Raw genomic sequence first — 25,698 nt, forward strand, 5'->3', positions numbered from 1 at the left:
ACATTGTCCTTCTTGTGCTCGGTGGGTGGGGCAGGGTTGGCCCCAGGTGGTTTTGGTGGGAACTGCCAAGTGTCACAGCGGGCAGAATGCTGATGCTGCTCCATCTCCTCTTCTGCCACCATCCTCACCTGCCAACTCTCACACTCCTTTGCTTCCCCTGTAGCGTGCACATCTGTGAGGTGTTAAGGCTGTGCCTTGCCTCTGGAGAGAGAGATCAGAGGCACTTTTCCTTGGGACAAGAAACACCATAGAGCAAATTCAACAAATGCAGCAGCTGCGTAGTGTTGGAGAGGAAAAGGAGCAGTGTTTGTATGTCAGGATTTGCCTGGCTGCCACTACCAAAGTGGCAGTGAGAGAAATCATGTGTGCTGAATGCTGCTTATGTATGCTGCAAACTGAGGCACTCAAGTATGTGGTAAGTATTTGATGTAAGTATGAATGTATTTCAACATCTGTGTCTTTGTAACAAAGAAAAATGGGCTGAGCTTGTTTGGTTTGGATGATTTTGACAGCTGCTGTTCCCCAGGTTGCACCTCATATCTCAATAGTGCTGTTGCTTAAGTGCAGCTTCAAAAGTACATTTAGGATCTTTCCATACACACACCTAAAATGAGCCAGTTACTTATTCAAGTGAGCTGGTACAGTGACATACATGATAAAGTAAGAAACAGAAAAGGCAATATGAGTCTCACAGCGATTAAGTTGGTTGGTCATTCAAAGAAATACTTCTACCCAAATGAATGAGGACAATGTGCAACATAAGGTTACATTGGCGACATGAAACAGTTGATTCAAACACCAGTTTTGGAGAATTTTATCTCCATGTCTGAGATCTTAAAAGCTACCATCGTTCTGTCTGTATCTAAACATATCTGATCTTTGGATCCCACCTGCTACATTTTAAAGAAAGGGTGAATTCATGTAGTGCCCAGGAAATGCTTTGTAAATCCAGCTTTCAAGCCTATGGAGAGCTTCCATCATATATATGAGAGTTTCCATCAGAGATATGTGCCACCCTAATTTTCAACTGCCTGTAGTCAGAGTGTTGAAGATAACAAACTTGTTAACCAGGATAAACTCTTCCATTCTTGAACTTCTGTAAAATGAGGTTCCTCTCTAAAGGAGGTACAATTACCAGCCAAATGAGACAGCAGCTTCTAATTTCAGACTACCAGTGACACAAGGAAGCAACCAGGGAGAATGGAGCAGGGAAGGAGGGTAGGGCCTGGTGGGAGAGGACCAAGCATCTAAGTCCTGCCTTTTCTTTATGACAGTCTGTACCTGGAGGGGAGAGGAGAAGAAAAAAAATCTCTCCTGTACAACAAATAGGAACAGTTCATTCCATCAATTTATGCAGTAGGCTCATACAAATGCTCCAGAGACTCTTCTCATGCACAGACTTACATTTTGGGAAGAGAGGCTTTGCTCTTATGGCCCATTTGTTTTTCTGTCTTTCCACTGTGACTTCTACCAGGGAGGCATGAAATAAGGGGGTATTGCCAAATGAGTATCAGCCAGTTCTGGGGCCAGGGCCAAGAGGCAGTGATAGAGAGCTGGTGAAGAGTGCTGCCTCTTGGCATGCCCCACGTGGAGGGCAGTGAATTCCTGGGTCTGACCTTGAGCAGTCAGGAAGAGAATGAGGAGGCTGAGCCAGGCAGCCCAGCTCCCTGCAGAGGCCACAGCCCTGGTACAAAGCAGGGCTTGCTGTAGGTTAGCAGTCACTTCCACCAAACCAGGGCAAACAGAGTCTGGCACAGCCTGGCTTGGAAGGCCTGCTGGGTTGCCTTGTTTTTGAGGACACTTGTCTGACCCAAATAACAAGGATTTTGCACACTGCCAAATGCACTGGACATGTCAACAAATGCATAAAAGTCTTTGGTTTATCACCAGACTGAAAAAATATTTAGAATCTGAAAGACAATAAACTGCAGATTTCATTTCCCCTGTCATGCCAAAAAGTATGACTTTTAAATTATGTATCACTTCCTAAACACAAAATTTTTTCTGCAGTCTGTTGGCAATGGTGTTCTCAGGAATTTATAACTGAAAAAAACTTTATTTTGTTTTGTAATACCTTTTCACTAAATTCAGGGATTATTCCTGACAGTGCCAAAAAGAGCCTCATGACTTCAGTTCATGCAGACTTCTCCTCAGAGGAGGAAAAGTGACAAGAATAACTTACTTAAATTCTTTTTCACATAAGATGCAGTTTGTCAATGACTTTTTGACTGTGGAATTCTGCAGGTTTTCCAAGCTATAAGGCAGCATTACCAGCACGTGAGTTGAGATGGATCATAGAATGGGAGATGCTCTTTAATGTTTTACATATAAATACTCCACACTGCCATTGCCATTCTTAGGCAGATGTTACGCAGTGCAGTGGTCTGACATAGCTAACAGCTGTTGTATCATTGTTTGGAACATGAGGTCACCACAATACACCACAACATTTTCTTCTCAGGGATTGAATTGAGCTAGTGATCTTTTTTTCCAGTTTCTGCTGCTTTCTGTGTGAAGCTCTTTCTCACACGTGAAGTGCAAAAGCAGGCCTTGAGGTGAGCAATGCCTGGTGCCACAGTAAAAAGTAGCATATGTGATCTGAGTCTCATGTGGGAATCAATATCCAGCTCCTGCTTTTGCTTTCTATCCATTCTTCAGTGTCTGGACTGTGGCAAAATACATCTCAGGTGAGACAGAGGACGGGGCTTCTATATGTCAGACATGAAGCTTCTGCTGTTATTACAAAAAAAGTGGAACAATCTGCAATGAGAGTGCTGGTGCACTCCAAACCACAGCCGTCCTAGACTTGGTCTTCCAAGTCTGATGGGGATCCAGATGCAAAGGAACTTTTCCAAAAAAACAGACCTTGGCTCTCAATGCTTCATGCTGCAGAGAATTATGCACTTTCTGAAATTTTTTCTTTGAGAACATTTGTTTTCCCGATGGTGTTACTTCATGGACTGTATTTACTTTTTCCATTTTGTGCATAGTTACCAGTGTGTCTATTTTCATAGTCATGCTCTAGAAACAGAAGTTCCTTTCCCTCTCTCCTCTAATCCTTGTAACCCTCACCAAAGGTAGGGGCAGAAGCCAAAGCTTAACACCTAATTTGGATAATGATTCCTGCCCACCATGTCCCTCCTCCCACATCATTCTCCCCGTTATTACATTACTTATACAGAGTGAAGTGCTAACGGGTTCTTTCTAAATGCTTTGAAAAACACCTTCACTAAAGAAGCCAAGTAAGAAAACAGAACATTTGGCGCCAGTAACGGAACACAAAACCTTTTACCTTCGCCCATGGGTTTGAATCTAACCCAGCTCAGTAACAGCCCAAGTTGTTAACATGACAGGGTCATGTGGTAGCCTGAAATAGTCCAAGTTCTTAGTCCATGTTATCAGGTTTGGGACACAGAACTCTGGACTCCATGCATGGTCTTGAACATAATCCAGCTGTGTTTTTACTGTCACGGTAATGTGATTGGCTGACTAGAAACAGTCCATGCTTTTAGCCCATTTTCCAGCAGAAAAGATTCCCCATCGAAGAAACAGTCAGGACAAGTAGCTGCCCCATCACGTTGGCCATCCAGGTGGCAGGGAATGGTGAGGGGTTGGCATACTTTAAGAAGACAGTTCCATCTTTTAGAGGCACAGGAATTATGCTGTGTGCAGCACCAGGAAGCACAGCAGCACCCCTGGAATTAGTAAGGAGGTCAGGGAAAATAAGCAGCACTTCCAGGAGATCCTGGCATTTGAAAACTATGTCCCTTGATGCTTTTCCTGTGGAATATAATAAGAGGAATTTTTAAAAGACCCTCATCTTCTCTAAAGAAGCTGACTTCCAAAGCCTATATTAGAGTTGTTACTCGACAAGCAGCTGTCTCCGTCTATGAATAATGCTGCTGTGCAGCACAAGTGTACCCTTGGACAAGGCTGCTCTGGAGTGTCTTTGCATCTGCATTGCTGGGAACTCCTGCAGAAATGTAGATGTTCAGATGTGTGTCTAAACACAGAAGAGTCCCAGGGCAGGGCAGAGCAAAGAGGCAAGTCCCATTCCTCCACAGTGCTTTGGGCTCATCAAAGTAGTATGGGAGCTCCCTGGCCCAAACAATACCAGTGCTCAGGATGCTCAAGGTCTCACAAAAAGGGCTGCAAACCAATGTGAAATGCATCTCAAGCTTGGCTTTCAGACTGCTAGATTCACTTTATTTTGTGCTTCCAGCAACAACTATCTGTCAATAATAGATGTTTCTAGTCTAAGAATGTTCCAGTTGTATGTCAGCTTTACATAGCTTTTCTTTTTCATACCCATCTTCTTTGTAATCACAGCACAGGGCTTCCCCAAAGAGTTTTATTGGAGAAAGAGTTCATACCAGCATTTTTGCCCCATTTGCAGCTACTTTACTGTTGTCTAGAGCCAGAGCCAAGGCAGTACAAGGGAAGGAAAGGTTAATATGATCTGCATTTTAGCAGCCTTGGATGATGTCTTTCTCTTTCAAGGAGCAGCTACATAAAGATGTTCCTGGATGTTCTGCCTGCTGCATTAAGAGGCCTTGTCCCTTACAGACCAATTCTCAGTCTCTTGTAAATTCTGTGGTATTCCCATAAAGTGTCTCTTTTCATGATGGGAGAGCCCTGGTAAAGTCTTTATTTTGACCAGCTTTGCCACGCCTTACTCCCTGTGAATGCTCTGTCCAGTTTGGTTGAAATTGACTGCTGGACAGTCAATTAAAAATGCACATCCAAGCAAGGTACCTAGTTTGATTTCCCATGTTCCCTTTACAGTAGACACTAAACCCAGGATGGGACTGTAGTATTTTTCTTCAAAAGGACAGAAATTTGTTTCAGCTTCTTGCCCTATATAATGTATTTAGAACAGCTCAGGAGCAACTCCAATTAAACTAAATGTTTCCTCTACATAATGATCCATTTGCAACAGTAATTTATCAGTGTTAACATTTAGAATTTATTTCCAGAATCCATGTTTTAATGTATGATTAATCTTTAACATGATTAAAATAATTGCTTGTAACATTTTAAGTGACTTTGCCAGGTGACAAGAAATTTGTGAATGTCCAATTCCCATCAGATTATCAAAATGCACTCACTTACTGTTTCTACAAGTCCAAAACAATCTTAAATAATAAATGGAAAATGTCAGCACTAACATCTATCAGCACAGAAATCATCTTTAACAATGTCATTAGTTATGCCTTTTTCAGGAGATCTGGAAGCAGGGCTATTTATCACATGTGGAGTACACATTTGCAAGATCTCTCAGTATTAGAAGCCTAGAAAGTAGTTTCTCCACTGAACTGGAGGTTATGGCTCTGAGAGTTCAATCTTCCTTTATTTTCCAAACTCTTTGGACTTTGTATGTTCCTTTCCACCTCTCCTTGTGCACTGCATCCCTGAGCAAGTCATTATTCAAGTCTCCCAAAGCAGGATGTTCACATGGGACTGATTTGGAAACCATATTTAGAGCATATTATCCTAATTCTTTATCAGCTTTCATCTGCAAGAACTTGAGACATTTTTCTGTACTAGTTCTCTGAAAGCACAAATCTTGCTAGTCCTGAATTCTTATTATCTTTGGTGCAAATGTAGCCTTCAACTCTTATGCTATCAGTGAAGTGAGATTTTCCTTCCACCCTCTTGAGCTTCACAGAAGATAAAATCCCAATCCTTTTTTATGTTAAGCCCTTGTACTGTTGTATTCTGCAGGACTGGGGGCAGAGGATCTAGGTTTGTGGATTCTCCGTGGTCACCTCTGACTTCACGGAGTAAACATAATCCACAGTGCCTGCTGTTCTGTCTTGGGCAGAACTTTGATCAGCACATTTGCAGAGATAGCTGAATTTTGATTTTACATCTTGCTGATCTCTGCTGGACTTTCAAACCAGTGTCTGAGTCATAAACAATTCCCTCTAAGGTAAGCCTCACTGGTTGGGGAGCTGTAAAAGAATCCTGTCATTTTTAAAGGACAGAATTTTTCTTTCATTCTCTCTTCCCCTCCAGACACTCTCTCTGTTTATTTTCCTGTCCCAAACCTCCTTTGTTTATATCTCACATTTTGGAAATTTCTTTCTTCTCCTTCATCTAACTGCTCTTTTATTCCACACCATTTCTCTGGACAAGGCGAGCAAGATCTGGAAAGAATCAGGCATTTACACTGATAATGTTCCAGCCAGATTAGCAAATGTTTGGAAAAGACCTCATGGTTTGGGCACCAACTTCTGTCTGATTGGGGTAAAACACTTTAATGATTGAGGTTATTGCTGGATAGAGGCTTTTTTCCTTTATGGTATCTGGTGCTAGTTATTATCAGAGACGGATTGTTGGACTATGTGGACTGACACTGGGCTAGTCCAGTCTGGCAATTCTCATCTCTGTGTGAATATGAATCCAGACACATTTCAGTCTAGGATGGGTGTTCTTTTTGATGCATACAGGATAAATAATGAGGTGTACTCAGTAAAATTACTAAGCTGCAAGCAGGAACTGGTGATCTCTGTATCCACTGCCCTATGTACTTGCTGAACTGGATCCCCAGTTCCACTGGAAAAGAACGAGCCACAGAGCTTTCCACATATTTTAAAATATATGTAATCACAAGCAACAAAGTCTTAGCAGAATGCTGCAGTCATCTGGGTTGAGATACAAGGCAGGGTTAAATTTAAAGCCCAGACAATACACTTGCAGCTAACTTTTTGACCTCATTCTATATGTGGGGTTTCTCCATTGCAGAATCCGTGTCATGAGGCTGAGAATGCCAATACACTTTTTAGTAGATGGAGAGTTGATCCCTTAGGCACTTATCTAGCTGAACTGGAATAATTGCTTCCTTTCCTCTTGTATTACTTCAAGGCATTCTTATATGTTGTATCTTAGTGTTTCTGTTGACCAGAGCAGGAAGCCATACAGCGAGTTGCAGCCAGATTTCAGGGACTAAGCTGATTAACTCTGGTGAAGCTCTAATACAAATCCCATCCCATTTAATTCCTCAGCTCGCCTCTACACTGCATGGTATTCCCTCCACAGACACAGTCCTGCATTACCAAGTGACACAACACCACCAGCAGCCTCACATAAATCTTGCAGAGCTTGGGGCTGCCAGTCACACCGCACGGTTTTGAGGTGAAATTTCCGTCTTAGCACCAGGGCCAAACAAATGACCCGTGATGTTCAAGTCACTGAGAGCTTTGCAGAGCAAAAAGAGTTCATGTTTTGCAATAGAAAACTGTGGGTTTTCTTGGTCTTACTTATTGTGGGTGGTTTCTTGGTCTGGTGAAGTGTGCTAACCTATTGTATTGCCTGGATAATGAATTAATAAGTGTTGTAATATCAAATGTCTGCATGTTTGTTTATGTTTGTAGGTACACACCTATAGTTACAGAAGTGTGTTCCAGTGTAATGATGATACTGGTCAGAATAATACTGAACTGCTAGAGAAACAGAAATCATGGGATTTCTACTATTTCCAGGGATGATAACCCTTTTCCTGTGAAGACCTTCCAAGACGGCAGTTAGCTGCTAACACAGTAGGGAAGAAAACATGACAGAAAAAACCCCATCTGCTGACATCTCTATGTCCACATCAATATAAATGAAATGAGAGCTTAGCTTCAAACTGTTAAAAGGTTTTTAGGCCCATGTTTAATAGAAAGACTGATGTTGTAGTCTGATTTTGACAAGGGTCAGGTTAATACCATCCAGCTGAATTCTGCAGCCATTGGCACACCTCTGAGAGCTGCATATTCACAGACACAGACAGTTTGACCTCATCCAATTTATACATTTGATCTAATGCACTGGAGGCCATCTAAAAATAGAGTTCTGGAGGGGAGGACAGATAATGCTCCTGAACCACAGACCAACAAAAGCAGCTCTCCTTCTTCCAGTCTCTTTTCTCTCTCTGTATGAAGCTTCAGCTCAAACTTTCTTACAATAAAGTTATTGCTTTTATCACAAATCCCCTCAGAATAGATAACTTCACTCGTAAAAAGTCCAAAAGAAAATTTGTCAGCCCTTCATGAATTACCAGATGTTGGGAAAATGATGGTGTGTCATTTCCCTGAACAAACATTCTTGGCATTTATGCATTTCCTCCCATATCTCTTTAAAAAATGATTGTGTGTAAATTTAGTGCTGACAAAACTGAGGGCCTGGGAGAAAATGGATTACTCACTCATTTGGTAATTTTACTTGGTCAAGGCATGGAATTTTTGTTTTTTGTGAAATTTGACCCTGAGATATTACTTTTTATTCCAATTCAGAATATTGAAGCGTAAGTATTACCACTAAGCAGAAAATGCAAAATGGCATTTAGACAGCCCTTTATTTGAAAATTTCAAGGTGTAGTGCTTCTTTCACAGTATTTTTAGGTTTTGTTACATGGTGTGACCACTGATGGAAACTTGCTTTTAGATCAAGTGCCACTCCTATGTCCTGGGCTAGGAAAGTTCAGATGGTTCATTCAGTACTAAAGAGGATCCAGCATTTTAGTATTGAAAATGTGTGGTTTTTTTTAAAAAGGTGTTAAAATAGCATACTTCATTCATTCACAATCATATGCAATCCTTCAGTTAAATGCTAAGGTGCCAATGATAATGAGTAGTTTATACTTACATTGGTATAGAAATTAAATAATTTAAAAAACGCTTATTTTTAATATAAAATTTTAAAAATGTCAAAACAAACACACCTCCTTTACTGCATTTCCCTAAGAATTCTATGTGTAATTGATTGAACTTCCCATGTAACAATATAGTAGCTCAGAAAATACTTTTACAATTTGAAAAAGTTATTTGAAATGTGTGTTTCGATAAAAAGCTCAGATAGTGGTTATCCCTGTATTTCTATAATTCTGTCTGTGGCCAAACAGATGGGTGGTGGTTATGAAGGTTTATATGTGTTTGGTGTTTCCATTCATATCATTTCCACACAGTTATCTGCAAGATTACTTCTCTCAGTATTGGCATTTTATTGATAATTTCCACAGTGAGATGAAACAATTAATTGACATGAATGATGGACATCAGTAAATGAAACCCCAGTTGTCTCATTCCATTCCTTGTGTGTAGAGCAGAGATATTGAAACATTGTCTATGAAATGAAAAATATACCCGTGATTCACCTATATTGCAAAATGATTGAACAAAATAACTCCCTGGGAACCAATGTACCATTACCCTCTTTTGGAATGTCAGTCATCTTTCTCTCAGGGTTGTGAGCCTGATTTGAAGACAGGACAGAGCAGCAAAACCAGTGTGGCTCTGCTAATTCTGTAAAGTGCTGGCAGAACCATCAGTTGCAGAGGGAATTATTCTGTCTTCACTGAAGGAGGCATAACAGTGGCAAAAAGGAAGAAGAGCCGAGAGGGCAACCGATAGGCATGGCTGGTTTTCATGTGTGGGGGAATTTCTCTGCCGTGTGATTTTGCACACTACATAACTTTAAAAAGTTGTATGTCAGAGAGAACCCAGCTCATGAATCCACAACTGCCTCTAGGAAGTACTGTCATAGAAGAAAAGTGGAAGTTAATGGACCACATTTTGTCCTCTGTTAAAAGTCACTACCCTGGTGTTTCCATGGGTAAAACCAAGGCTACTGTACCTTTGCCAGGGTTTAAAATGTTCTCATGTATTTATGGTATTTGGATTTCTTTTCCTTTATGAAATTGATTTAAAAGAATACATTAGAGTAGAGCATTTATCCTTCATCTGAAGCTGAATCAGCATTCTGGTGTGCTGATTACATCTCAGAAATCCTTCCTGCCATCCTAACAGTGCCCTGCACTCATGCATTGGACGTGCTTGATGTGGGTCAATGGTTGGCAGGGGAGCATGGCCATCCAGGTGCTGTCCTGATGCCATGTGGCACGTTTGGCAAGGAATTTACCACCTTTGGTGCACCATTTGTGCATCTTTGAAATAGGCTTTCCTGTCTTGTATAAGGGTGTGATGATGTGTGGATGAGGGGTAATGTACTTAAACGAGCTGCCAGGAGTCTCTGTGCTCTAACACTGTACTCCACATCCCGAACTCAGCAGCTGAGCAGAGTCCAGCTGAAAGCACTGCTGAAATACCACATTCACATCACTTTCTACTCTGCACTTAAAACATCTTTTTCTTCCACCCCTTTTCCATGCAGGCATTTCTCTCAGTGAGGTACCTGCGGGCAAACTCCCTTCATCAGCCAGTTCTGTTGCCTGGTGACCTGCGATGATCCGTTTGACCACTGCAGTTTCCCAGACACTTCCATAGTGGCCCTTACCGTAAGTGTAAAGCGATGCTGCCCTCTCCTGTTCACTCTCGACCCGAACGCTCTGCTTCCAGGCAAAGGCTGCAGAAGTCTTTGTGGCCACCTCGAGCTAAAGCGTAGCCAGGGTAAAAGGTCCACAGTTTAACTGTACTTTTATGAGTCTCTTAAGATCTGCATAGATAGCATACTATTGAAATGTTCTGGGAAATTGTATTCCTTGAAAATTCTATTCCGTGAAAATTTTCCTAACATTCCTTCTCTCACACAATTTCCCATCCCCCCTTATATTCTGTTTGCAGTTGATTTTATTTCTTAAAAAATCCACCTGTTCCTTAACAATCTCTTCTTCCCCCAAGCGCTTTCTAAACATGTTCCTCCTCTAGACCCAGTTAAAATAATGTGGGTTCTAATTGCAACAAACAGCTCATTAAAAATCAGAGGAGGCAGTCAAAGCCTGGTTCCATTATTTGGTCCCTGAGATAAGAGTTTGACACAATAATTGTGCTAGCTCAGACAGCTCCCCAGAAGATCCTGTCAGGGAGCTAAACCCCTCTTCAGGAGAAAGGGCAAACATATGACAGCACTGAGGTCTAAAGAGACAAAATAACAATAATTTCATTTTTCTATTGTTCTTGTTACCACCCCTCCTGCTCAATAACTTAAAATATTCACAGAGATCCTTTTAGGAACAATGCCTTTAAAACCCATTTAAGTCATTATTGTATGCATGTATAGTTCCCTCATTCTGAAACCAGATTTTCCATACCATGGGCTGTGGGGGAAATTCAAAAGCGCCACTGGAGGGCTAGGGGAAAAAAAATCTTATTCTTAATTTAATTGTTTAAATTATGATGTATTTAATATCAAAAGAAAACAATTTTATTTCTATTGTTCTTTTTCGTAAGTTTTATGCTGACAGCATCTCATTTTTCCCAGGGTAAGGGCAATTGAGAAGTGGCTGTAAATACTGACTGCAAGCAGTTATACTAATCAGCCTTTAAATGCTGGCTGCAACTCAGTCCCTGCACTTCCAGGGAGAGTTCTGTGCGCTCCTTCTGTAATTACGGCCAATTCTCTCTCCTCTGGCCTGGAGGAGCTGAACTGCTCCAGCCATGGAAAGGTAATTAGCTATTTCCTGCCTAGGGACAGTCAAATGGAGAAGGATGAGCTCAAAAGCCTTAAATACACTCAGCACCAAGCACTGCTGCTCTACTCCTTGAACATCCACAACTCTTAGTGCTGCTGGATTACTCATTCTCGGGGTCTGCTTGCTGCCGCCCCTCGGGCACCGAGTGTGTCGGGGCAGGCTCTCCAGTCAGGCTCCTCGTGTCCTCAGGTGGGGAACTCAGTGCTGCCAAGTGTTGAACATCTCTGCACGATCTGGGAGGTGTCAGTTCACTGGGCTGAGAGTGTCAGCGCTTTGCAAACACTGGGTTCATGTGTCCTGACCTCTGTGCTCATGTCTCACGCTGGGAGCACAGACCTATTTAAACAGGGGGGCTGGCTGTTGTCTCTCCTTGAGCTCTTTTGAGGAACGCAGTCCTCCATGTATTGTTCCACCCCAGTAGCTACTGGATTTTGTTCCTTTAAAACTAGTGTGTGTTTTGATAAAATTTCTTCAGAATATCCCTGTTTCCTTTTCCTCTGTATTCACAAGTATCCCCCAAATCCCACACACTTCTGTCTGTTTAACAAAGAACTCAGATTTGCTTCCTGAGCTATGCACAGACACATCTTAAAATATCTTGCCAACTCATCTTTCATTCACCTGGAAGCCATATAACAAGGCAGACTGCCTTGAGTACTCACTGTCATCTGTCAGCTCTCAAGGTGTTCATCAGGCTCACAGCACCCACCTCATTTGCAATCTTCATTTCGAGGCATGCCTGCAGGCCCTGTGATGTGCTGCGTTGGAAAAAACTTTTTGCTTACATCTGGAATCATTGTTCTTGAAGTCTCAGATGGGGGCGAGAGGAAACCTTTATAAGGGGAAAAGGACAATGAAGCAAGATGTTAAGGCAGCTAGTTGGTCAATGAGTCACAGCTACTAAAAATTTGGCAGCAGCCACAAAGCAGCTAAATGTAACCAGCTCTAAAAGGCCCACAGGATGTCTCTTTCTCATTCACTCACACATGCAAACACAGAGTTTAGACAAGAAATTCCCTGCTCCTCATGCTCTTGAGATGAACTTGTAAGCAACTTGGGCGTAGAGTTTAAGTTCTGCAGGAAGTATTTATTTTGCTTTCTTTAGTTGATTTTTGAACCTCCATCACTCAGATGGAGGTTTCTGATGGTGTCTCAGGGTCTGACTTGCAGCCTGCTGAACCCAGTGTGAGTCTCTCCTTGATGTTCAGTGGAGAGACCATAGATCAAGCCCTTAGCAATCAGTTTGGGCCACATGTCCTGATGACTAAGAAGGCAGACGCTGACAGTGTAGAACAATAGGAGAAGAGGCATAAAAGGGACTGTCTGTCTGTCTGATGTTGTATGATGGCTGCTGATGTTGATTGTGGCCTCTTGGTTTATCATATAGTCACTGCTGACGTGGCCAAAGCTTTGAAGGGAAGGTAAGAATTTGAACTCCCTAGAGAAAGAAGACCAGAGAGACAACAGGATGTTGAAAACAAGGGTCAGGAAGAGCAAAGATGAGCAGTTGTGAAGTGAAGTGAAAAGGGATGTGAGGAGACTGCAGAGGAAAAAAATTACTCGAAACAGAAAGCAGGTTTTCACACCCACTCCCATGGGTAAAATGCCAATAACAGCAACTAACGACAACAACAATATAGTAAAAAAAAGAACCTACACATGACCCGTAAGTAAAAAAAAAAGACTTCTAAAAATTGTCACAATGGTACTGTAATAATGATCTAGTATTGGTAGACAGTTGTAACTAGAGAAAAAATGGTTTTTTGAGCCTCAGATCACCTACTCAAACTGGGAGGTGCCTGCTTTGTGCCACCTGTGAATTTGGTCTCTGATTTTTGTAATATTTCAGATCCTTTGAAAGCTGATTTAAAGAGGAAATTCTTCCGTTTCCTTTCTGCAAAATAAGAAGGTATAATCAAGGAATTACTCATTTCAAAACTGGATGAATAATACACTATCAAATTCAAGTGTTCTATATTGTGAGCCTGAAAACCTTTTGTTCAAAATATGTTACAGGTTGGAGAACAGGTTTTAAAAGACTAAAGCTATTCCAAAACTATCGTGAATGGTTTTCTGGGAAGGAAAGATTATATATTACACTTGGTTGCTCTCCAAGATTTATATGTCTTACATGAATACTCCTCTGTCTCTTTCTGTGGTGACATATCTGAGATCAATTATGCCAACAGTAAAGTCTGGAATTTTTATAGTCCAGCTCTTTACGAGCATTTTCATAGAAAAACTTATGAAGACTGAGGCGTAGGAAAAGTCCAATAATCCTGGCCTGCTATCTTCATCATCTCCAGCCCTCTGTCTTTTCTCTTTACCCTCTCCAAGTGAAAACACTGGCTCACATAATACACATACTGCATTGAGGTGATTTAAATGGCCATCTGTATGTTTATCTGAGGCCTCTGTGAATGGGCAGCCTCATTAGTGCTTGTGTCATGGACGGATGGGCCAACACAAATTCTGTTTGTGTAAGATAAATTCTCCTCTCCTGGCTTTATCTCTTTTGTTCATTCCTTTTGCACTCTCTCATTTTTCTTTTCTTTCCTCTGAGAGTTTATTCCTGCTAGAACTCACTTTCCTTATTTCTGAGGTTGGATCCTGCCTGATGCCTTTACTTTCCTTTTTTCTCTGCGCATGCTTAGGAGAAATCTATCTGAAAAGAAATGCATTTTTAACCTGATTGTGGTTCTTCCTATAGGAGTGATATTACTGACATTAGTGGGACTAATTGGAGAAAATAATGTTATTCAGGACAAGGGGGTACCTGGAGTAGTTCCTTAGTAATAACTTTTTAAGCCATGACTAGAGACCTGGAAGTTTTGAAGGGTGCCCTTAGGTTTATTTACTTTTTGCAATGATAAGATGCAGTGAATCTGTATTATTTGTCAATAATTAATATCTACTTTGTGTGATCTCCCCAAACAATGAATGAAGGCTTTTGAATTATAAGCAAAATGTGTTCACTGGGTTGATGTGCTTACCTTTGGCTTTAGATTTTGAAAAAACATTTTTATGGGGAGAATGCTGAATCTGTCATGCTTAGTTGCACTGAGTAGCACTTGACTGCTCAAATGCTCCTGCTGGGTGAACTAAGTATTTAATGAATTCCGAGGAGCAGTGTTGAGCTTCACTGGCTGGGAAATTAGGAAGTGGAGAAGCAATTGTATTAGTCAGTATGAAGGGAGGTCACTGTCAGGGTTTTAAATCAAGGCTTAAAGAAAGCAAATGTTAAGTCAGACAAGCGGTGGCTCATCCGCAGGTGGGGTTTTGTCCTTGTAAGGAAATCACAGGAATGATATGTTGGGTATCCAACATAATGTTGAATTTTCCATATAGCTTCTGCTGCATTTAGTTCACTGCCTATCCCCAACACTGTCTGCAGCCTCAGTGCCCTACTGGATGCTTTCTGTTTATTCTCAACATTAGTATCAGCTTCAATGAGAATTCTGAACGTGGGTGAGGACATTAAAGAGATACATGAGCGACAGTTGAAAATCACCAAGACTCAAACTATTACTCACTCATAAGTACTTTTGGAAGCCATCTGCAGAAATTGAGATAACAGAATCCAGTTTTCTCTTTTATCAAAGAGCATGTTCAGGAAGGGTAAAGGCTAAGGAAGGATACATTTGCTTTCAACAATAAGTTATTATCTCTGACTGAAATACACATGCAGCACACATGTGGAAGGAGGAGCAAGTGTAACAGTGTTCTACTTGCTAAAAAATGCATCTGTAAAACTTAAAAAGGATTCCCCAGAGTCACAGAAGGCATTGTACCCTACTGATGGCTTTTTACAACTGAATTTCAGTTCCAGTGTTCTGAGTGCTTCAGCACAACTATGGGAAAATATAACCCAGGTCCTAGGAATAGGAAGGAATGTCTATTTTTCATCCTCATGTAATTGAAAACTGACTGAAAACAATTGGCAGGAATCTAAATATTCACATTTGGGCAGACACCAAACATGGGAAATTTCAGGCCAAGGGAATTTTTTTGGGAAGATTATGAGGATGGAATTTTTTTCTTTTTTCTTATTCTTTTTTTGTTATTGTTGTTTTCTTCTCTTCAATGGGAATGGTGTTCCATTAGAGGTGACTCAATGCATAAACTGTCCAACCATTTTTTCCTAGTGCTTGTTCTTCAAATCCTGCATTTATTACTTAGTATAAAAGTAACAGACAGCGTATCTTTAAATAGAAATTACATTCCTGTCAGCTTACCCAAAGCCCAAATATGGAAGAGAGTGTCAGAGAAAAACAGTAATATGAGGGATTCAGGGACTTGACAAGGTTACAGACTCTGCTTCTGCCTGATAAACAACTTAGACTGAGTTGTGCTTCCTGAACTTGTATCTTAGGACATAGAAGTAAGGGGGAAGTAACCCCTTTCTTAAGCAAGAGAGAGATCTGATGTGGGGTGAAGTGTGGGGTATCCTGAAAGCATAGGGTAACAAGGTATTAATATCCCATTTATTTTGGTTTACTGCCACCTTGGCCTGAGGTTGATAAAGAGGCACATGGCTTCACTGGCAGAAGGATTTGGCCGTGTGCTGTAAACTATTATAAATATTACATGCTGTAACTGAGGAGTCTACACTCCAAATGTAATCTAGTATGGCTCAAACAGTGAAGAACCGCTCCATAAAAATGGCACTTCTCTGTTCTGCACATCTGTTTCTTGCATGTATTTTAAGAGTCAGAGCTGCTTAAATAACATTTAAATGAGGGTTTTACTGTGGGGGTTTTTTTTAAGAAAAAAACATCTGCAGAGCTCTGTAGAGCCAAGTCTACTTGGAAAGAGAACTTGCTCTTCTTCAGCATGACTTTTAACTGCAAGATCATTGTTGGTCTCCTTTATTTCTGTGTGTGTGTGCAGTCAAGATGTGAGGTCAGGAGGAAATGCCTTGCACTGGTGCAGGACGGGCAAGAAGAACAAAAGTTGCATCTGGGATACTGCAAGCTGATGTGAGCTGGTTTGGGCACAGTTCATTTCAGAGTATTCCCAAAGGAACTTCCTTCCCTACTAAAATCCTGCCATCTTCCACTGCTCAGCAGTGCTGGAGACCAGAGGCCAACTATACCCTATGCAGAACTGTCCCTCTAAGCATGTACTGCTGGCTGGGAGAGCTGGTGTTAGTCTAGTGTCACCCTTACATGAACAGTACTCTCAGGAAAGCAGCAACAGCTCAGCCTGTGCAATGCTGGGGTCCTCCTGCAGTGATAAAGGCTCAATTAAAAGCCTCCAAGGAAGTATATCCATGCACCAATGGAGTACCATCAGGACTCTGTGCTGACCTTCTCCTTGTTAGCAATCCCAGCTGGGCCCACATCTCCTCTCCCCCACCCCTGAGGGATCCCTTCCTCATCTTCTTCATCCTTTTTTTCTCAGCCTCTGGGATTGGGATGCTTCCTGGCTAGCTCCATCCTTGTTGAGGGCAATCTTGGCTACTCCCACTGGTGGGAGATAGTCACACCCTTCAGAGTCTCATAGCCAGAGAGCAGCTGTTCATTTGACTCCCAGTGACCTTCCTTCCCCTTCCCTCCCCGTGGCCTGGCTGTTTTCACCGCAAGGCTCACACCACGAGCAGCTTCCAATGTGCTGCTGCGATTTGAACTCCGGCAGAGGAACAAACTGACCATCCCGCGCCTGGTGGCTCCCTGCGCTGGGCCACCACATCAGCTGGAGTCTAGCTCCTTATTACATCCAGATGCACAAACAGTTTGCCTGCCAAGAGCATGCTTGGTGCTCTGTGAAACCCTAGCACTGAGATGGATTAGTGGCAGGACTGCCAGCAGCAGCTTTCGGGAAAGGCATCAGGAGAGAGGGAAGCCTCAGTACGTGTGGTACATCCACCTCCTGACATGGGCTTGCTTCTGGAAACTGTCTTTCTACTCAGAGGTAATTATAAGCACAGAAGGAGGAAAACGCAGGAAGAGAGGAAGGTTTGCTAAATGGTTCCAGGTTATAAATGAAAGCTCCAGAAATCTGTTCCCTCTCCATAGTCTCACATCCAGTACCCTTCATTTCTGTTCTTGGTACCCTTGGTACCCTTGGTACCCTTCAACTCTGTTATCAACTCATTCCACTCTGGCTCCATAGCTCTGGGCAGTTCCTTTTCTTCTAGAGCAGCACTAGTCTTCTCTCATAGGTCCTGTTTTATAGTCCACTGTGCCTCCCACCTGTGCATCTTTCTGTGCTTCTCACTTTGCTGAGGAGGGACTCGTCCTCCCCAAGCCTTCACACTTACTCCATCTGTTGCTATAGTGGCAGCTCAACTTAAAATTTAGAAAATGTTAATTGAATTTACAGTGTTAACCACCTGAAGAAAAGACTTAATTGCACTTGTCTGAGAAAAACTGATCAGCATTTTGGCATGAGGCTTAAAAGGCTGTGGGAAGGAATCAAAAGTTGTTTTCTGTCCTCTGCATAAAAGGGTAGTGGCTGTCATTTGTGCAAAGCTTTGCACACATGTAGCCCACATTGTGTGGGTTTCACCGTGAATCTGTGAAAGACAATTATTATTTCTGAATTTGCTCATTTATCTCTGGTGATTCAATCACCAAAGTTGTTGGACACTCAGGTCTGAATTCCCATTTTGCTTGCAAATGGACAATAGCAGAACCCAGAGTTCAGATATGAATGCAACCAGTTTTCAGAATATCCAAAATGGGAATCTGCAGACGAAAATGACTTCCAGGATAGTTAAATCTTAGGCTATCTAGGGATCACTATCTGTGCAAGAGCTTCCTTCTTCAGCAAAATAAGCTGCTCCTTCTTACTCAAGGCAAATGATCTGCTAAATCTGTAAGCTGAGTTTTCTGTCTGGTTTCTGGCCACAAGGGGACAGACAGTAACTGCCACATAAAGACAACACTTTGTCCTTGGTGCATTAAGTACATCAAAGATGGCCAGAGCCTCAGTGTTAAGTGTTTCTGAAGAGTCAAAAAAAAAAGTATCCTAAGCAGTACAAATCAGATACAAAAATGTATCTGCTGAATTAGCATAGCAGAGATCAGAGAAATAAAATACATATATATTTCAGATGCAGCATAGGAAAAATGCTATAAATGTTTACAGTTTAAAAATATACTTGATGTTAGGAGATTGAAGCAACATGTGAAGTGCCATGGAGTGCCTGCCCCCAGAGGCTTTAGCCCTGTAAAACTACTTGGGGAAGAAGGCATGAAAACTTGATAGATCAGGGATAAAAAATGTGATTTCAGGACCTCTTGCCTCATGTTCACAGGTTCAGGTCCATAGTCCACTTAGTGGCAGCCAGGTACTGCTCTCTGAGCACAAACATTTGAGCATCTTGTACCGCCACTGCCTGCAGCTCTGAGTTGGACCTCTGCCTCAGCATTACAGGGCCCATCCCCATCATGCTGCCTGTCTGGGTACTGTGCAGACAAAGAGCTTCGTCCACCCTTGAACACATCAGCCTAGGGCTCCATCTTCTTTATCACTCAGACTGGGTTTTGACCTCTGAAGGGGGTTACTCACAAGAAAACTCTCACTTATTGAGATAGCTGGTTTCAGAGTGATTGAATTAATTTGGGTATTTCCTCATTCTTCCTTCTGAAGCTGATCAAACAAAGATTATTTTCAGTGCTTTCTTATTTCAGTGCTGCATCAGAAATACCAATATAGACACTTTATTCCATTTTCAGTGACCTGTTGTTTATATTTGTTTAATAAAGTACCAGACTTATTCCAGTACCAGACCAGGGCTAATAATTAGCATTGAATTCAGTATTGATGATTATCATCCTAAGAGTGGAGTATGAGCTGGTGCAGAAATTTGCTTTTATTTAGTCCTCAGGGAGGAAAAAAGTGCTTAACCAGGAGAAGTCAGCATTAAACTGAAGGGAATAAAAATTGACCTTTCTTGACAAACTGTCTGAGTTTTCATGGCTTTCTCATGTCTTCATGCTGGGAGTAATGCAAGGAATGCCGCAAGCAGTGTCTGCAAGCTCTGAATTAAAAATAAAAACTTTATGTAAGCCAGTTGCATTTTCCTGTGTCCACTTTTAGTTTGCTCATTCTCTCTCTCTCTCTTTCTCTCTCTCTTTCTTTTATTCTCATTACAAGAAAGCAAATTCTGGAGATTATTCCCACATGAAACACTTCCCCACATGGGTCTGTCAGTACTGGCAAGTCACTGATATAACATTCCACTGCTCCTAAGAGATCCATGAACACTCACTCATAGAAGTTTGTCATGCTTCTCTAGTCTTATTAAAAAATAAGGTTTCATGTAACTTCTCACAGAAGTTGTTAGACAGCTACAAAAGTCAGAAAAGCCCTTCCAGCTGACAGAGGGGGGATTTTTGAGCGTCTCCTGCCATCTTGTGGGGTAGAGGAGAACATTCACTTTGCTTATTAATGATCTGAGATGTCAAAGCTTTCTTTGTGGCCCCCACTGACTAGCAGGCAAATGAGACACAGCCCATGGCAATGCACCCTCTTCTGCAGGAACAGGTTTGGGGGGGCCTGCTGACTCCCAGTATGTGTGTGGCCAGGATGTCCAGTTATAGGTTTGTTATCTAGTCAGTGTTAGAGGAAAGGATCAAAGTATGTGGGGGCTTCTCTTGCTGTCAGTTCATCTTGGGAGATGTCCATGGTGCCACCTGGTGAAAACCTGCACCAGTTTCATCTCTATATCCAGCAGAGTTGCCAGAGACTTTGAGAAACTGTGTGTGGGGTTGGAAACCAAAGTCTCCTGTCTGCAACCCTAGCTCACCCCAGCTATTGCTGTGTGGGTGGCCTCAGGCACGGCTCTGAGCACAGAGAAAGAAGCCAATAATTTCTGAGTGATAATCCCGTGTTTGTCCTTAAAACTTCCCACTGCAATGGGCAGCAGAGTTGCTCTGTGTAAATAAAGCAACTCTGTAGTACGTGAACCACACAGTCCTACAGAGCCGGCTGGTTGTGCAACAGCTAAAGCACAGCAAGGTTTGGATACCAGAGGCTGACCCAGGTGAATGCTCCTATGTTTTAACAGTGGGAGGCTGCAAAAACACCACTGTGACTCCTGAGTGAGTGGCAACAATATCTTCAGTGTGAGCAGTTTGTTTTCACACCCATGCACACCATCAGCCTTTTGTTTTCACTAGTTAAAAGAGACAGCTGAAATAGAGTGTGCCTTTGTTTGCTTCAGGCTGCTTTGGTTGAGCTCTTCTGCAGGTTTTGGAATTGCTTTAGGGTGATCGATTCTGCCATGTGAAAAGTGTTCCTTTCATATTTTTAATGTGGTTTTAAATTTGGCGTTTGAAGCCACAGTAAGATTGAATAGAGAGTGAGTTCTTATCAGGGAGAGGCTGTAATGGTTTGGCAGATCAGGCATCAGGACTCATTTCAAGTAGGTTTCATTGGTAGTCTCTGACAGTGGGGAAGCCATGAGGTGTTGCTTGCCATCCCAGGCTTTGGAGGGGAGTATTCTTGTGGATGTAGATTTACCCATTAATTTTCCTGTCTATTACTTTCCATCTCTGTGGTTCCCAGACATAAGATCCATAATATCAGTTAGTTCTTCTCTCTTTCTCTCTTTAACCTATGTTCCTTCCTACTCTTTGTCCTTTGCTACCTCTCCAATTCCCATTATTTTCCATGGGAATAGACTCTCAAAGAGTCTTTGCCACCTCCATACCAGACTGTGTTGCCCAGGCTCTTTTTCCCAGTTTACATCCCAGACTTTATTTTCCATGTTCTCAGTTCAGTTCCTGCTGTAGAATAACATACATTCCTCCTCCATACTGACTACCAGCTGGAGGGACAGACAAACTGCCAAGGGCTTTCCCTTGCCCTTGCACCACTCAGGCTCAGAGATGCTGCAAACAGGGAGGTAGCACATGGAAAACACAGAAAACTTCTGCCACATGGAGACCTGGGCTGTGACTTTGTGAGGATGGTATATAGACACAGAGCACAGTAACACAAAGGATCTGTGAGCTTTAGGCATGAGCAGTTGCTCTGTAGGGTGGCACAGCCTGAGCAGTCAGAGGAATTGTGTGAATGCATGATCACTAGGAGATTCCAGCCAATAGATGAAGCCATTAAACAGCCATACTGAAAATGAAGAGATTGCTGTCTTTCAAAGGCTTTGTCTTTTGTGCAAGCATGGGCAGATTTTCTGGGGAACACCAGGTCCAGGTCGAATTTAGACTCTCCTCTTTATAGAAAATGCTTCTTCAGCTTTCCTCTAGTAAAAGTCAAAACCAGCTGTCCCTCACCCCCGTGAAGAAAAAATCTATCAACACTGTCATTTTTTAACATCAAAGCCAACCCTTAGACTTATTTTAGAAATGGATGGATAGTTTTGATCAAACATTTCAAAATACTGGGATACTAAGTCTAATTATTTTTAACCTAGTATGGCTATTTGCAGCCCAGCAGGTTTGGTTGACAAATGCATAAGCAACTGAGACAGATGCTTTGCACAGGTTTAAAAGTAAGGAGTTCTGTTAACATTGCTTATTAGAAAAAAAAAAGTCTAGCTCTCTCAGAGGATGCAGTCATTACCCTAGTGAAGCAACTGCGTAAATCCTTGCCACCTAACCTAAGGAAATCTTTTCCTGTCACCCAGAATTGCCAAATAGGAAGGCCTGCCTGTAGATTGCCTTATTTACAAGTAGTCTGTATTAGATGGTGATATTATTATGAAGTTTAAGACAAATACACTGAGGAAATAATGTCACAGTTCCTGCCCTAGCCAGAGATGTTTGTCCCTTATTGGAGTATCTCTCACTACAGAGAACCTGTGGCATATATTGCCATGTTTTCACTCATGGAACCTGACAGGAACTGGAAATTGTTATCAGGCTGAGTGGTTCATCCACAGTTTCTTCCTCTGAGCCTGATGTAATTTTAGTTTTCTCTTTTGTCACATTGCATGTTGCCTGATTATGCCATCACTTTCTACCTTGGGACAGCACGAGTCTCTGGAATCAGCTTGGTGGCATCTGTCATTCTAATTACTTACCTGTCCTCTGCACACACACATTGGGGAAGACATAAGGGACACAAGTAATAATGAAAATAGTCCTTAAAGTTACGATGTTTCTGAATGCAGCATAGCAGATAATTGAAGCAAAAGAGAATCTAATCATAAGGCTGCATGAATTCTCTGAATTCAATTAGACTTTAATGACATAGTTTGTTATATGTTGAGAAATTAAAAGGCATCTCAGGAAAAAAAGATATCACAGTATTTTAACAAATCAGGATAATTAATGGATCTAGATATATGCAGAATACTTTCCTGTCACCTCATGGTAAGCAGACTCTCATCTTATTTTTTTTCTTTTAAGAGAAGCTGCCAATATGACATATTAAACTATTTTAGATGTACAGAAGCACAAGCAGAGGAAATGTGAGCCTGAAATATTTGCCTAAAGTAATGAAGATTTATGACTCTGTTGATAGTATTGAATCTTTCACATATAGTTGCTAAAAGGGTCAGTTATTTTTCTGGCAAGTCTTGAGAAAGGATGTGTTATAAACTTAATGACTTAATTTTGCTTTATATGCCAGTAATGTAGGTGCTTTATGGACAATTTGATATTAAATGCATAGTTTAGAGACAAAGAGACTTTGAACCAAAATACACACTCTTAAAGAGAGTCCTGATTTTAACTGCTATTTATTAAAAACATGTGTTACCTCCCTTCCTTGTTTAGTTAGAAATTACCAGGGCTATCTCTGGTATCAGTAGGAAATATATAAATCTTGTTGAGAAAGAGAGATAAGAGACAGAAGGGAATTTAATCTGCCAAAGTCCCTCACATATTAACTAATATTCTGTATGTGTATAAGGAAAAGACGCAAAATGGTTCAGCTGTGTCGAGAAAATGTGTTTTGAGAATTTAATCTTGGCGCAAATACATTACCATTTTTTTGTTTAATTTCCTCACCTTTTGTAAGTATTTGTCTCTGGATGTTTTTTGTCGATTTTGTTTTGTTTTTGTACATTACAAACAAGCTTGTTTCAGTTTACATTAACCTGATTTGAACCTCGAGGTGGCTGCCTACTGGCAAAACATTTCCTTGTCCCAGAGCATGGTGAAGCTATAAAATAGGTTACTGAGGCCTCAGTGTTAATGAACACCTTCTGTCCTCAGAGAGGCTGTGTGGGTGCCTTGTGGGCTGGTGTCCTCAGCTCACTCAGGGATCAGAGAGAATCCCTGAATCTGAGAGTTCCTCTGGAATTTTCATGAGCTGGATGTGTAGAAACTGCCCTCTTACTCAGAAGGAACCATCCAATGATGTTTGATAGCTAGGAAAAAATAAAAATATTATGGTTTTGTAAATAGGAATGTTTTTAATACAGGAGCTTTGTAATAGCTATACTGAATAAAAACAAAGGTATTTCATTTGACACAGTCAAATATGTAGATTGCTTAACTTTAGCATTTAGCATTTTAGCAGTGGAGTACAGCAACTCATAAAAATTGCACTGTCATAAAGAGTGTTTAAAGGTTACCCCAAGGTGAGACAGGACACAGTAATTTTTCTTCCCCATTATACAGCTCATTCTGTTATTACTTCCTAGTAAAGGAATTCTTACATTTTCCCGAGTAGTAGCTCTGGAAAACTCTGGCTTTTTGAGGAGACTTTTTTGTATGGTGGCAGATGAGATTACATCTGTGATGCAGCACTGTTGTTCTTACCTCAATCTTACTTCTTCCAAATCCCAGTAAATCATGCCCTGGGCTTGAACATGGTTGCAGCCTGTCAAAACAATTCAAAAACACCAGGTGGAGAACATGACAAGGCAAAACGGAAGACAGAGACACAAACCCTTATTGAAATGGACAACTATAATAACAGAACAGCTCCTAGGGCTGTGACGTGTGGCAGTGTCTGCCAAATGTGGTGTGGGCCAGGAATTAAAACTCAGAAAGGAAGGACCACTAAGGAGGAAGAGGGCAGGAGGCAAAAAGCATTTCAGATTTACTGACTGGAGATGAAGGAATGAGGCCAGTGTGTTTAACAACTAGATGCAGACTCAGGTTATGTTCTTCAGTTTGCCACAGAACTCGAGTGACCTTGGGAAAATAATTTAATTTCTTATATCTCATTTTCAAACTCTTTTTCTGTCTTGCCTGTTTAAATTTCAGGCATTTAGGGCTGGGTCTATTTACTTAGAGAATGGAGAGGCTTATTATGAATTTATTGGAACATACTGATGTGACATGAATAATGCATTGGAATGATGCACCATCCTAATGACAGTTTACACAGGTTCCCTTCTCTCTGCAGGGAAGGTTAAATAACCTCTGTGGCAGTGATGGCTCTTTGAATTGCTGTGCTTTGCCTAAAGCTGCTCACCCAGTTTATGACAGGAGTGCAGTGCCTACCCAGCTTGTAGGGTCAGACCAGTGATTCCCAAATTAACTGAGCTGTCAGGTTTGAAAGAGGAAATGATTTCCTGGAAGCATGTGTGTTTAAATGCAAGGCATAGCTGTGTGATCCTTCATATGGGAAAAATGATAAATTTCTGCCATAGGAAAAGCTTTTTCTTTGGCTAAGACTCCCATCAGGATTCAATGCCTCTTGGGGGCTTATGGGGCAGTTCAAGTATAATGTCTGCCCCTTCCCTGCCTCCCAACATATGCCATGACTATATTTACAAGTCTTAGCATAAACATTTATTTTCTCTGACCCCACGAGAAGGAGAAAAAGGATGGATGAGAGGTGTTTTTGCTGATCCTTTGATGTGGGGCTGTGGAGCAGTGACAGGAGCAGCAGACAAAGTAAGCACTTTAGTATGCTCCTGACTGACAAAATGCTGGAATCAGAGCTGAGGCAAAGCATTCATATTAAAAATAAAAAAAATAGTAGAGAATGATATGGAGAGAGGAGGCTAAATAAGGCTTTTTATCTTCGGTGGTACTCTGAGGGCCTTGCCACAGATGGGCTGTGTTAGTAATAGACCGAGTAGTTAATAAATGCAGAGGAAAGAGAGGAGGAGGAGGGCTGGCTGGTGGCTTCACCTGTGCCCTGGCATCTCCAGGTTTTGGTGACAAGAGCTGTATTTAGCCTCAGCTGGGATGGCTTTGCCGCCTGAGCAGCCCAGCAGCCCCTGGAGCTCCTTGGCTAGCGGGGCGCTGTGGCCGCCCCAGCTCCTGAGAGCTTGCCGACAGCCTCCTGCTGGGGGTGAGCAGAGCAGCTGCCAGCAGGCTGCAGCCCTCTGCTCCTCTGGGGAGGTTTTTCTGTGCATGCCCTCATCTTCCCCATTGACAGCAAGCAGAAATCTCTGGTGTGTTTGGAATGGT

The 25,698-nt window shown here is 41.8% G+C and overlaps 1 protein-coding gene across 3 annotated transcripts in view; it reads left to right on the forward strand.

Annotated features, from left to right (window-relative positions):
* The window catches only part of XDH (xanthine dehydrogenase), a 109,661-nt gene that overhangs the window by 11,812 nt on the left and 72,151 nt on the right, over positions 1-25,698 (forward strand). For 2 of the 3 annotated variants that reach the window (XM_063391151.1, XM_063391152.1), the window contains one exon: positions 10,153-10,276. The exons of the other annotated variant lie outside the window; for it this stretch is intronic. The gene's annotated coding sequence lies outside the window, so the exon portion shown is untranslated. The remainder of the gene's footprint in view (positions 1-10,152; positions 10,277-25,698) is intronic. 3 annotated transcript variants of the gene reach the window in all.

This window comes from Prinia subflava, chromosome 2, assembly GCF_021018805.1.
Source record: "Prinia subflava isolate CZ2003 ecotype Zambia chromosome 2, Cam_Psub_1.2, whole genome shotgun sequence".
In the NCBI taxonomy this organism is placed as follows: Eukaryota; Metazoa; Chordata; class Aves; order Passeriformes; family Cisticolidae; genus Prinia; species Prinia subflava.